Below are 13345 nucleotides of genomic sequence, written 5' to 3'. Positions count from 1 at the left end.
ACTGCAGGATTGCGCCACCCGTAAGTTGGCAGATGCCCACGTGGCACAAAGCAGTGCGCAGTCAACCAGTGACCAATAACATTGAATGCATTTGTGCTTCAGTAGTCACATATTTGCTCCGTTTTATTTTTTAATGTTGAACATATCCCAGCTATTCACTGAACAACTCTTTTTTTTTTTTAAACTCAAAATGCCAAAATATGCCGCTAAAGCATCTTTCAATCGGAAAGTAGTACTTCTTGGCGTCAAAAGAACGATAGTGGAACCCCGCATCGTTGTAATTTGGCATTTACGAATTCTCCTTTTAACTTTTTTTTTTTTCAAGCTATCCCCCATAGTTTGCAAAAGCCCCTTATTCACGTTTGTTTTGACTCGATCCCCACATATTTTCCTTTTTTTTTCCCATTTCAATGATACGTACCTTCAAATATTCCCAGATTTTCGCCTCTCAGGTCCTCAACCCTGAGAGATTGTATCACACATTTTTCATGATTTTACTCCTCCAGGCATGTTATTTCATTTGATGGGCAGGGGGGAACGGAGAGCAACTTGCTAACTAACTAGCTAAGTACCATTTTCATTTCTTCTATCCCTGCTAATCACCATCAAGCTAACTAACTAGCTAGCTCCCGTTTTCGTTTCTTGCTAATCATCAGCTCGCTAAATGGCTTTCTAACCAGCTAAGAGCCATTTTCATTTCTTGTACCCCTGCTAATCACTGTCTAGCTAACTTGCTAACTAACTAGCTAGCTCATGTTTTCGTTTCTTGTACCCCTGCTAATCACCATCTAGCTAACTTGCTAGCTTACTAGCTAGCTCCCGTCTTCGTTTCTTGCTAATCATCAGCTAGCTAAGCGTCTTTCTAACCAATTAAGTAACATTTTCATTTCTTGTACCCCTGCTAATCACCATCTAGCTAACTTGCTAGCTTACTAGCTAGCTCCCGTCTTCGTTTCTTGCTAATCATCATTTAGCCAAATGGCTTTGTCACCAGCTAAGAGCCATTTTCATTTCTTGTACCCCTGCTAATCACTATCTAGCCTACTTGCTAGCTAACTAGCTAGCTCCCATCTTTGTTTCTTGCTAATCATCATTTAGCCAAATGGCTTTGTCACCAGCTAAGAGCCATTTTCATTTCTTGTACCCCTGCTAATCACCATCTAGCTAACTTGCGAGCTTACTAGCTAGCTCCCGTCTTCGTTTCTTGTTAATCATCAGCGAGCTAAGCGTCTTTCTAACCAGTTAAGTGCCATTTTCATTTCTTCTTATGCCGCATTGTTGATTGTGAGTGTTGTTGGTAAACGCTTGTGTGTCTGGCGGTCACGGGGGGGGGGGTCACGAGGTGCCGTCCCCATCAGTGTTTGCAACCCCCCCCCCCCCCCCACCATCCACCTCCTGCTTCACTCTTTCTCCCTGACGCGGTGACCTTAACCCCCCGGACCTCCGTGCGGCGGGGTCGCTTAACCTTGAACCCAATTACAAGATAAGGTTACTTAAGCGTGACCCGCCGTTTAATGGCGCAGGGCAAGGGAGAAAAAAAGCTGATCCGCCCCTCGGCCATAAAGAAGACGGTGGCGGCGGCGCTTCGATTTCTCATGCAAAGTGCGACTCAGCAATACGCGGGCCCGATAAGGTGCTTGAACCCGCATGAATTTGTTTTTATTAAGTACGTGACTCATTATCAATACCGTGATGAACTGAGCTGACGTCACTGGCTGCTGTGGTCATTGCTGACCTTCTGGATCACTTTGGAAATTGGACCAGCGCAAATTTTCTTTCAAAGATGCTCCCATCTTTACGCAGTGGCAACAACAACAACAACAAAAAAAAATTGCTCAGACAAGTCTTCGTGACACGACCGCCGCCCGAAAATGGAGACGATGAACATTTAGTCGTTTTGGGTGAATTCCAAGGCTTGCACTTTGACGGATTCTTACGACGGAATAGCGATGGAGAGAACGGGATCCAATCAGACGCAAGTACCCACGACAGACTGGCAGAACACTTTTTTTTGGGGTCCAATATGGTTGTGCTGCCTTGCGGCTTTGTTGTTCTTTGTTGCGTTTGCCGTACCAGGGCAGCACCGTCTGCCGGAGAAAAATTACTTGGGTGTTTTTTTTTTGTTTTTTTTTTTTACACACTTGGTCAAGTAAAGCTGATTCTGATTCTGGTGTATTTGGACATTAAAAAAAATGTTGACGCCGAAAAAAAGCCCCAAAACGCAAGCGGAGAGTCGATTCTCATCATTTTCGGACCGACGGCCGACCAAGCAGCTGCGTCCCGTCTGCTCGCTCGTGCGCACACAAATATTTCCTTGCGTCTTCATCACTGACTTTTCCATACACATGCTCATAACTCGGTAGCAACGCAAATCCTCGGGGGCCATTATTTCTCAATTTCCCGAGCGGCACATTCGACCGCCACGCAGCGACATCCACAGGCATGATTTCGTTCTCTCCGTCAACCATTTCGGGACCTGAGTTGAGGTTCTTCTTCCGGCTCTTAATTTCGCCGGCTCTTTTCCAGAAGTTTTACAAATCTGCCGCTCAGCAAACAACGATTTGGGCATTTTGCTGCGATTGACTGTCGTCCTTTGCCGTTCGATTCCCTGCTCCGTCGATATCGGCTTGAATCCAGCTGGGATAAGGCGGCTTCGGAAAGGGTAAATCGCCGAACGCAAGACGCAGACGGGGCGAGCGAGATCGGACCAGACGTCGTCGCTGTAAATAAGTTGACGATGCGGCTCCAAAAAGTGGATCAAGAAGAAGGTTCAGTTTGAGCGTGGCTGCACGTCAAGGCCGAGGTCCGCCGCACCCGCGACTCTGTTTTCTGATCGGTTCCACGTGTCTTGGATGCCTGCTTCCGATTCAGGCTCATCGGTGCAAATTCCCCAGTGGGAGTTTGAAATTTGGAATTCCTGCTCGGATATTGTCCAAGTGTGAGGCCTGGAAATCATCCAAACTACTTCCGAACAAAATGGCCGACTCCCTGTTGGATTTTGGACGTGGCTCCCTGAGATCTTTTTTTTTTTTTTTGCCAAGAGACGTGAGCACAGATTTTGTGAAAAAAAAGGTGCTGAAGCTTATTTCCAGGGGTGCTGCTGAGTGTGGTTTTGGCGGTGTTGCATTCATTCATTTCCCCCAAAAATGCATTCTATATTTATTGACTGAAAAAAAAAAAAAAAATACCAGCGGTACCCTCTTTGTGTAATTGGATCAGGAATGACTTTTCATAAACCGTATCAACCATATACTGCATATGTAAAACTGCGTATCCACCTGTTCGGTTTGTTTTACTCCAAACATTAAAAATAAATGAGCGGATGAATTCATGATTTCAACAAACATACGATGCACTTACCAGTGTGTATTTATGGCCAAGTTTTGTCAAGATTTAAAAAAAAAAAAAAAAAAAAAAGAATGAAGAAACACGCCTTGTGCAGGAGAAGCTAAAAATAACGGCAAGTTTGAATACAGCCGGCGGATTCTGCCGCAGTCCGGGTCAAACCGGAGACAAACCATCAGCTGAGTGCTAAAAAGAGGTGGAAGGCTTCGAGAGGACGTACAGAGTGGCAGCACGAGTGGGGGGGGGGGGGGGGGGGAGTAGGGGGGCACATCAGAACGAACCAGCCAGCAAGCAAATGAAGCTGCCCCCGTCCGTGGCCCGCTGACCGCCCGTTGAACCTCCCCCTGAACTGGAGATGAACCCGAAACTTGCCCGGTGAGCCCTGAACCGCGGCAGCCGGGCTAAAGAGTCTCGCACGCGCATTTCCAGTCAGTAATCTCAGAGCGCAATCACACTTTCTACAATGTTCGATTTGGGAAGAATAAACCGTAGCTTGTCTTGGAATGGTGGCCCTGTAGCGCCGGAGAAAAGGAGTCGGAGGCGGAGTGTCGGACACAGAAACAGAACTTGCTTTATTGTTCGACATCACCAAACTACTCGCATAACGGCGGGAACTCTGTTAACCTTTGCTCCGGAAGCGCAACAACAAAAACAGTCCGTGCGGAACCCCGCACCCCAACTCGAGGTCCCGCGGGTGAATTATGTAAACACCACAGCCCAACACTTTTTGCACAGTGCGAGGAACCGCCGCCGTTATCCTTTCGGGTCCACTCGTGAAATGTGGAAAATGTGAACGATCGATAGATTTGAATTGACTCGCTAGTCTGCCGAATCTGAATTTTTGCATTTGAATACAAATCGATTTCCGACTACGTACCTCATTCTGATGAGAGCTGCGAAGTGTTTACGGCCGGCGTCATTCGGATTTACTCGTAGGCGACCCTTCAACACGTGGCCGACGATTGACGATAGCAAGCCAACTCCTGCTAGCAGGCAACGGCGCAAACTGGCCGGCTCGGTGTGGATTGACGCATTTTGAGGCACCGAAACACAGCACGGTTGAAGTCCACCATTTTCAAATCAAACGGAAACCCTTGTCGGGCCGCTGCCAAAATGCGTCAGCGTTCCGTCGTGGAAAAAATTGATCAAGGTCATTTTCAAACAAACAAAATTGGCTTTTTCATTTAGTGGACAAGAACTAAGGCTTGCATTCTGATTCACGAGTCATTCGTTGCTGTCAGTGCAAATTGCGATTAGGGATTTCGCTGCTGGGTGGTTTTAAGAACAGTTTTACCCCTCGTGTGCGTATACTTTGTACACAAAGACACTTATTTAAAAAAAAAAAAAAGATGTTTGCCCTGCGACTGACCGGCGACCAATTCGGGGTTTAGTCTGCCTTTCACCTGAAATGAGCTGGGAAGGACTCCAGCACTTGTGTGACCCTTGTGAGGATAAGCGGCTTGGAAAATGGATGATTCCTTAGCCCCTGATCTTGCTTTTTCCATGTCATAAAATGTGATATTATAACATCACGTTGTGAAAACATAAAGAGGAAAGTCCGACTCCGTCAGTCCGAGACGCGGACAGCAAAAGATAGTCTTAAATATTTTATATATATTTGAATGTCTTTAAATACCAAACGGTTCAAGCAAAATGAAAGTCTACTCGCTTAATGTTAAGACAGATAATGATGCAAAATTAAAGGGCTGATCGAGCAGCAACGCATCCAAACATCGTCGCAAATCCAGTTACAGCTGGCATGCCATGGCAAATTATTTTTAAAACATGAAAAATGTAAAACATCGCATTGATAGTGGGCTTTTTTTTTTTTCTCAAGAGAAATAAACTGGTGGTCACGATTCCGGAAAGTCCGGATTGAGGTTCCTGATGACTCTGAAAGGCCGCAAGCTGATCCCCAAACAGTGAGTGGAAGTCCAGGGCGGTCCTTGGTAGGTGGCGCCGTGTCCGAACCCAACCCGTCACCCGTCCAAACGTCCCGACCCCTCTCTTGCTTCGCGGTGGTCTCTCTGGTCCGGTCTGGTCCGTGGTCCCGTCCCACGGGGCCCACAGACGACGCCAGCTAATTTCCGGAGCTGACTTTTCTTTTTTTTTTTTGAGCCAGGATATCGACAAGCGTTTGAGCCTCGGTTTGCGCCAAATGACCGCCGGTGAAGTTCAGACAGCGGCCACAGATGCGCCGGCACGGAGTTCTGATCTGAAAACCAGTCCGGGTCTTTTTTTTTTTTTAAAGAAAAAAAAAGGTTAAATAAGTAAAGCCAGCTGGTAATTATTCAGCACTTTTTTATAGGTGATGTAATTGTGGGCGAGAGGCGAGCTTCCCTCGTCGAATTAATGTCGGGGTGAAACGGAACCGCTTTGGATCTTTCGGTACTGCCCGCGGGGACGCTGCGAAATGTTTCACTCATCTTTGATGTCTGGACTTTCTACAAAAAGGGGCTCGTTGCCTTATTCAACGATATCATATCAAAAAGACAAAAATAGGTCAAGTCAACTGCGGTTGGGGTCGTCATCGATGGCATCTTATTCGAAGGAAAAACAAAGGTGCAGCAGCGACACATGGGAATGACAAGCAGGTGAGATGCTTTCCGTCGGTGGCCTCATTTAATGTTGCCGGCAGACGTAAAGATCCTCCTTTTTTATTTCTGTCACGATTTTTGTCCCCTTCCCAGCTAAGGACAACAACAAACGGCAGGTTATTTTATTATTATTATTTTTTTTTTTTCAAGATTATCAGCTAAAATGATCTTGGTCTCAGGCATGGGTGCCCAGACTTTTTTTTTTTTTTTTTTTTTTTTTTTTTTACCCCAAGATCTACTTTTCAAGCAGCCAGCCTCTCGCGAACTAGAGAAAATCTCATCCATTTTAACTGCTTTTTGTTCGATTGTTGACATACTCCGACAGCCACTGCGTCTTAGAACAACAGCATTTCTTTTAGAACTTTCTCAATTAATATCGAAAGTAAACACAAGCAGCACGTCGAGCTCGTCTTTGCTCTACGTTGCCCGGACCGTGTTGCTAACTAAAGCAGCGGCGCATTGATGGGCTGCGTAAGTACCGTAACATTTGTAATTATGAGTGTACGTCTTTTGGAGCGGGCGAGGGGGGCGGGTGTAAGGTAAACTGGGAAAAAGAGAGCCTGGCGGAGCGGCGGTCGTTGTTAGAGAAAGTTCCGTGCGCCGCCTAAAAGAAACCAGTGGCTTCTTCCTTTCATTTTTGACAGTGCGTATGTGAATTGCGCCATTGGACGGAACAACCAGTCGTCCCTCACTAATTGGATCACATTGAAAATTGCCACACTGAATAGTCCGTCCGTCCATTTTCTTCGCCGCTTATCCTCACAAGGGTCACAGGGAGCACTGGAGCCTCTCCCAGCTGTCGAGGGGCACATTTTTTGGCACGTCGTCTCACGAATGTTTGATGGGGTCTGAAACGGACCTCGGCGACGATGTGAAATATTAAACGTTGGCTATAATCCAAAATCTTGGCGCGGCGACCGGCGAGTCCCAACGAGCGAAACCCGACTGCCGACTCCTGACTTGACACGTGAAACGGAAAGCGGCGTAATAAATGAAACGAAATGTCGACGTGATGATGGAAATGAAAACAAACGTCCCACTCAAAGCAGGAAACAGCAGCCGCTCGCCCTGTGGCTTCTCCGTTGTTTGTCTACAAAGTCCTCTTTCATGCTCTCTCGGTTTTTTTTTTTTTTTTGGTTTTCGTTTTTATTTCAAGATTTTCTGATAAAACAAAACAAAACGAAAAAAAAAAAAAAAAGCCCTCATCCCCCGCGTTGTGAATTGTATTTCTCGACCGTTTCCATCTTTTGCTTTCCTTCCCTTCCCGTCTCGGAGGATCGTATTCCAGATCGTTTCTGTGTTGACACGAAGCGAGCGCGACCTGGCTCGTCATCTCGCCCCCTCCCCCCCCCCGCCGGCCCTGGCGTTTCATCCATCTGCTCCGTCAGGTCGACACCAGGCAGAACCCGAGCAGTCTCGCTCGGCGCTGACCCGCCCGTGACCCGACACCGCGCTCTCGCCGAGGCGAGGGAGGAGATAAAACCGCTAACACGGCTGCCGTTACTCCGGCGAAAGGCGCGATTGTGTGGCGGTGTGCGCGCGTGGTGTCTTTTTGACACGACTGCGCCGGCGGGCCAAAGGGCGACGGCGTGAGCGGACCGAGATCGACCGCTTTGCGGCTGGCGACTGAAGGCCGCTCCATTAGGGACGGCGTGTTGTGCCTCAGGTGGGCGGAGTCCAATCATTTGAGGATTGTGGTCATTTCGGGGCCAATTCTCATATTTTCATCTTCCCAAAAATCCTCCCCTGCAGTCATTTATGGCATTTGGTCTGCATCTCCTCGTATTTGTGCCTCAAAAAGCATCTTAGGTATTTGACGCTGCATTTCTTTTTGTTGAAAATTCAGACCGTCGTGGCGCCTCATGAGGCAACGGCACAGGATGTCGGCCATTTTACCCGGAAGTGGCGATTTTCGCCTCGTTTTGGCCAATTCTCAGCTTTTCTTCTGAGGCTTTTTAAAAAAAATTAAGAATTAAATTCAACCTCTGAAGACTTTGGTCTTGACTTTGCAACACGAATTTTGGTAGACAACAGCAAGAGCGTCTGCCTCACAGTTTTGCGAACCGGGGTTCAAATCCCGAGTTTGCCTCTTCTCCCCGTCCCTGTTTGGGTTTCCTCCGACTGCTCCGCTTTCCTCCCGCGACGCGAAAAGTCTAAAAAATTGTGAACGTGAGCGCAAATGATCGTTTATGATTGGCGCGTGTAGCCCGGCTCCTGCCTGGAGATCGCTGGGACCGACCCTTGTGAGGATAAGCGGCACAGATGACGGCTAGACGGACGGACGTCTATCGTGAGCAGACTTGCACAAAATCCCGAGAAGAGACAGGAAGTCAGCCATTTTGCTCCGATCTGGACATTTTTGGGCGATTTTTATCGCTTTTCAGCGCTGCTTCAAAACATACCGACGACGACGTTTCAGCCCTGGAATCTCAATTTTGAGTTGCGTGCCGCGACGTGCCAGGCGGCATGTAAAACGATCGTGTAACGGCACGTTTGTGAAATATGGAACTGCGTGCGGCCATTCATAAGCGCCCGTCTGCTTCGGGGAGGCCATTTTGTGTGTGAAGATGTTCAATTACATAAAGCAACAACAACAACAACAGACGGCTCGCATTGTTTATGTGCAGCGTGTGGAATTGACAGCACACACACTGTACTGTACAGTACACACGCACGCACACACCATCGCCGTCGTCATCGGCGCCAATTAGCGCAGCTGTGACCTCACACGTCCGGGTCAGCGCTTCGCAGCCCGACGGAACAAAAAAGCAAAGTTGTCCCGGAATCCGTGCTCCCAATTAGCGAGGGCGCTGCGCGGCGCGGCGCACAATGGCGCAGGTGAGAAGTTGGACGGGTCCGGGCGTCGCGTCGGCTGTGACCCGCGCAGGCGAGAATTGGGTTCTCCTCCTCTTTCTGATTTGCCCTGTTAATGAATCTGCAGTACAGTATGTGGCACAAGACCAGTCCCAATTCCCTACACCAGATTGCTGCTGGAAGTGATCCAATTGCACCTAATTTGTCTCTGAATCTTCTTTTTTTTTTTTTTTTTTTTTAAGATATTATATTCCATATAGAGAGTGAGTATATTGGTAGAAGCACGCTGAGGATGGAGCTGCCAGGCAAAAGAGCGAAAGAGAGGAAGACCAAAGAGAACGTTGACGGATGTGGTGAGGGAAGACGTGAGGGCAGTTGGGGTGTTAAGAGAGGAAGATGCAGGAGATAAGACCAAGATGGCAAAAGATGACACGCTGTGGCGACCCCTCACGGGACAAGCCGAAAGGAAAAGAAGAAGAATTATATTCCATATACCACCAACTAAATGTGTACATATTTACTTTGAGAAATAGCGCTGTACACTGTCACAGGTTAATAGTCAGACTTATCTCAGTCAGTCAAAATAAGACACCCTAGTGAGGATAAGCTCTACACAAAATGGATGGATGGATAAAATCCAACCTTATTTGCGTAACTGAAAATAACACGTGAGATGGAAAGGGAAATGCGGGACTCCAAACATTTTGGGATCAGGACCTCATTCGCGTCCGAATTTCTGCGCTTTCGTTTCGCGCGCTCAAATTCTGCTAGCGTGATGAACCGATAATGCGGAGGTCACCAACGCGGTGCTCGCGGGCGACCGTTCGCCCGCGAGGACCATATAAGGCGCCCGCCAGGTATGTTCCAAAAATAACATAGGCCACAAATTGTTACTATTGTTTGTTTGTGCTTTAAATTCTGAATCTGACTTCCTTACGTGAATAAAAACTTTAAAATACCTGTAATGTTATTTACCACAATAAATTAAAAGAAAAATATTTTATGTACGCATAATGAACTGAGTCTAAAGTTTACCGAAAAACAAGTCACGTCCCCCGTCATACGATCGGTGCTCACGAAGTCGCCCTTAGCCTCAAAAAGGTCGTTGAGCCCTGCTATAATGACAAACGCCACGGACATGCTAACGGAAACGAGCATAGAAGTAGTGAGTGTAAATTTTCAAACAGGTGGTCTGGAGCTTCAACCAGCTTCCGTTGTGTCATACGCACAACAAGAAAGTGACAACGAGCTTTTCCTCTAATAACTTTGGATGAGTTTTGCAGGAGTAAATCATTAAAAAAAAAATGCATATCATAAATATTCACCTCATGTGTTTGTGTGTGTGTACTGGTCTGTATGAAATCTCCCGCCATAAATTCGGCTAACTGTAAGTCACTTGTGTGCGTGTTATTTTTTTCACTCCTACACGATTGCTCGATTTCCGCCACGTTGATTTGTTACATGCGACTGGGATGCATAAATCATACTGTAAATCCAGTTTTTTTTTTTTTTTTTTTTTTTTTTGCCACAGAGGAACAACAACGTCAAGCGCGAGCCGTCGCGTTTGCTATTTGTCGGTCCGCGATGACACAAAACGCTCGATAAGGGCCGGGGGGGCCGTGTGAACACGACTTAGTGGGTCAAACGCGGCCTGCAGACAACACGCACGCACGCCGGCGTGTGTGTGTGTTTGTGTGCGTGCGCAGAAGCGCGAGCGGCTAAAAATAAACCTTCTGAAATATTTAACTTTGTGACCCAGAAAGGCGCCCCGGCGTAATCGCGTGTTTGCACAAGTCGAGCGTCGCGGCCATGAGACGATGAGGCCGCGAGCGTCGCGTCCGACACGCCGCCCCTTCCATCCGGCCGTTCATTTTCTGAGCCGCTTATCCTCACGAGGGTGGCGGGAGTGCAGGAGCCAATCCCAGCTGTCATTGGGCAGGAGGCGGGGTCCACCCCCAACTGCCGGACACATGAAGACAGACAACAGTCGCACTCAAAATTACACAATTTTGAGTCTCCAATGAATGTTGCATGTTTTCTGGGTGTGGGAGGAAACCCTGAGTGCCCACCCGGAGAAACGCCACGCAGGCACGGGGAGAGAATGGCACACTCCGCACAGGCGGGGCCGGGATTTGCGTCGGCCACGCAGTTCTGAGGACCCGGTTTCGATCCCGGCCCCCGCCTGTGCAGAGTGTGCACGTTCTCTCCCCGTGCCTGCGTGGCTTTTGTCCGGGTGGGCACTCAGGGTTTCCTCTCACACCCAGAAAACATGCAACATTCATTGGAGACTCAAAATTGCCCCGAGGTGTGGTTGTGAGTGCGGCTGTTTGTCTCTCTGTGCCCTGCGATTGGCTGGCAACCAGTTCAGGGTAAACCCCGCCTCCTACCAGTTAACAGCCGGGAAAGGTTCCAGCACTCCCCGCGTCCCTCGTGAGGATAAGCGACAAAGAAAATGGATGGATGGAAGTTCTGTGAATACTTACGGTATGTATGATACCTTTGATATCAACACAAATGTGGAAAAAAAAGTCAAAAACCAAAAAATATGCCGTTGTCTTGGGTTTTCGAGTGGAAATCTTTTTGGGGAAACATGAATCGAATCCATTTTGGAATAAAACTATAACTGCAAATTCTTTGGCTTGACCTTTCTTGTTGTCCCAAATTTCCTTCGTAGCTTTGTGAGGCTTCACGCAGGGCGGCCCCCTCGACGCAACGACACGTCCCCCCCCGCCCCCCCAGCTAAAACGCCAGCGCTTCGCTTTTCCGGCATCAACGGGCCGCCGTCACCGGATGAAACTTTCATTTTCGACGGTCGCCGAGGGAATCGGATCGGCCGCTCCCCGTCTCGCCCCCCCCGTCGCCGCCGTGGAAATTGCTGTGCAGGAGAAACGTTCTCGCCCCCCTCCCTATAAATCCTTAAGAGGGCCTCGCCTGCAATGTATGGCGACGGCATCAATATTGATGGGAGGGGGGCCGAAGTTCCTCTTGGGCCGGCATTAATATTGATGCGTGTGGCCGCCCGGGCACCCCAAATGCTAATGCAAAAGACGCCTCGTCCTGGGGGGGCCTTGCGCTGCTTCAATATGGACGGGGTGGGGGGGTGGGGGTGGCGATCAGACGGTCGACGACTGCTCGGGCACACGTCGAGGTCATTGGACTCCGCACCGGACCGCGCCGTGCAAACAACAGTTCGGATTAGGGTTAGAAGACCGGTTTCACACAAGGGGGGGGGGGGGGGGGGTTCAAAACGGGAAGTGGGTTTAAAATTTGGGGTTCCAGGCACCTGTTAGGGTGGCGATTTTTCAAGACGGGGTTACGGTTTCAGAACAGGTTCAGGGTTTCAACGTCAGGTTCCAAAATAGTTTTTTTATTCCTTCAAAGTGGGCTTTCAAAAGTGTGCTGGGGGGTTCAAAAACGCGTTCAGATTTGAAAATTAGGGCTTCAAAACAGGAAGTGAAGGTCGGGGTTGGAAATTTGGATTTCAGGGCTTGCAGGAAACCTTAAAGGCTTCAGATTGTGGTTTTACATTTTCAAATCAGAATGATGGTTGCAAGTGTAATCATAATTCTTCAAGATCAGAGCCAAAATACAAGTCCATTTTTGTGTAATTGTGATTTTTCTTTTTTTTTTTTTTTTTTGCAAAGTCTCCAGCCAGTCGTTTTCACTTTCAATTTCCTTTCTTGAAAAAGGGTCGAGAAGCACGTTTTTTTCCTCACGAGGACCAGAAAGTCCGAGCCCCACCGGCCCAAAAGCGCCACTTTCAAAACCGAAAACTGTGCTGGTTTTCAAACCCGTGTGGGTACTTTCGACCGGTTCCGGTGAGCAAAGGACGAGCACAAAGTCAGCGTGAACAACAAAATTTTTATTTCAATAAGAGGGATGGTCCATTCGTGGTTTTCGTCAAATAAACTCCCGGGAACATTTGCGGAACGTCATCAGCCGGCAAAAAAAAAAAATGGACGGCGAGCAACCGTTTCCCATCTCCGATCCGCCGAAATGTCCGTTGGCAAAGTTGAGCGAAGACGAGCAAGCGGACGGAAAACTCGAAAGTGGTCCCGCGCTAAAAGTCCAAGCGGGAATAAAAACTGGATCAGAAAGTAACAAAGACTTGAGGGTTTTCCCGACATTAGCGACGCATATCTCCACGTTCCGATAAACTCTGATAAACTAAACTTTTTTTTTTTTTTTTTTGCTGTTGTTGGACTTAATACCTGTTATAACAGGTAACGACGACAGATTATGGCACAGTCATAAGATAAATGTGACAAAGTCTTTTTTTTTTTTTTTTTTTTTCTAAGGCAAGTACAGCTCGTTTCGGAAAACCACCCGACCGCCGACCCGGAAAAAAAACAAAAGCCCCACCCGCCCCCGCCCACAAAAACCTCCACCGGCCGCAACGCTAACTGAGAAAAATGAGCGTTTGCCCCGCTTCTCGAATTGACTCAAATTTTATTCACGGCACGGCGACGACAAATTCACATCGGCGCCAATCAGCGGCTCGCGGCCAGTCGACTTTTGGGAAGGAAAGCGCTGCTCACGTTGCAAAAATGAAAAACGCATCGCCAGTCAAAAGTCTTCAAGCTAATAAA

Source organism: Syngnathoides biaculeatus, chromosome 5, assembly GCF_019802595.1.
Source record: "Syngnathoides biaculeatus isolate LvHL_M chromosome 5, ASM1980259v1, whole genome shotgun sequence".
NCBI classification, from domain to species: Eukaryota; Metazoa; Chordata; class Actinopteri; order Syngnathiformes; family Syngnathidae; genus Syngnathoides; species Syngnathoides biaculeatus.
This window is presented reverse-complemented; position numbering follows the sequence as displayed.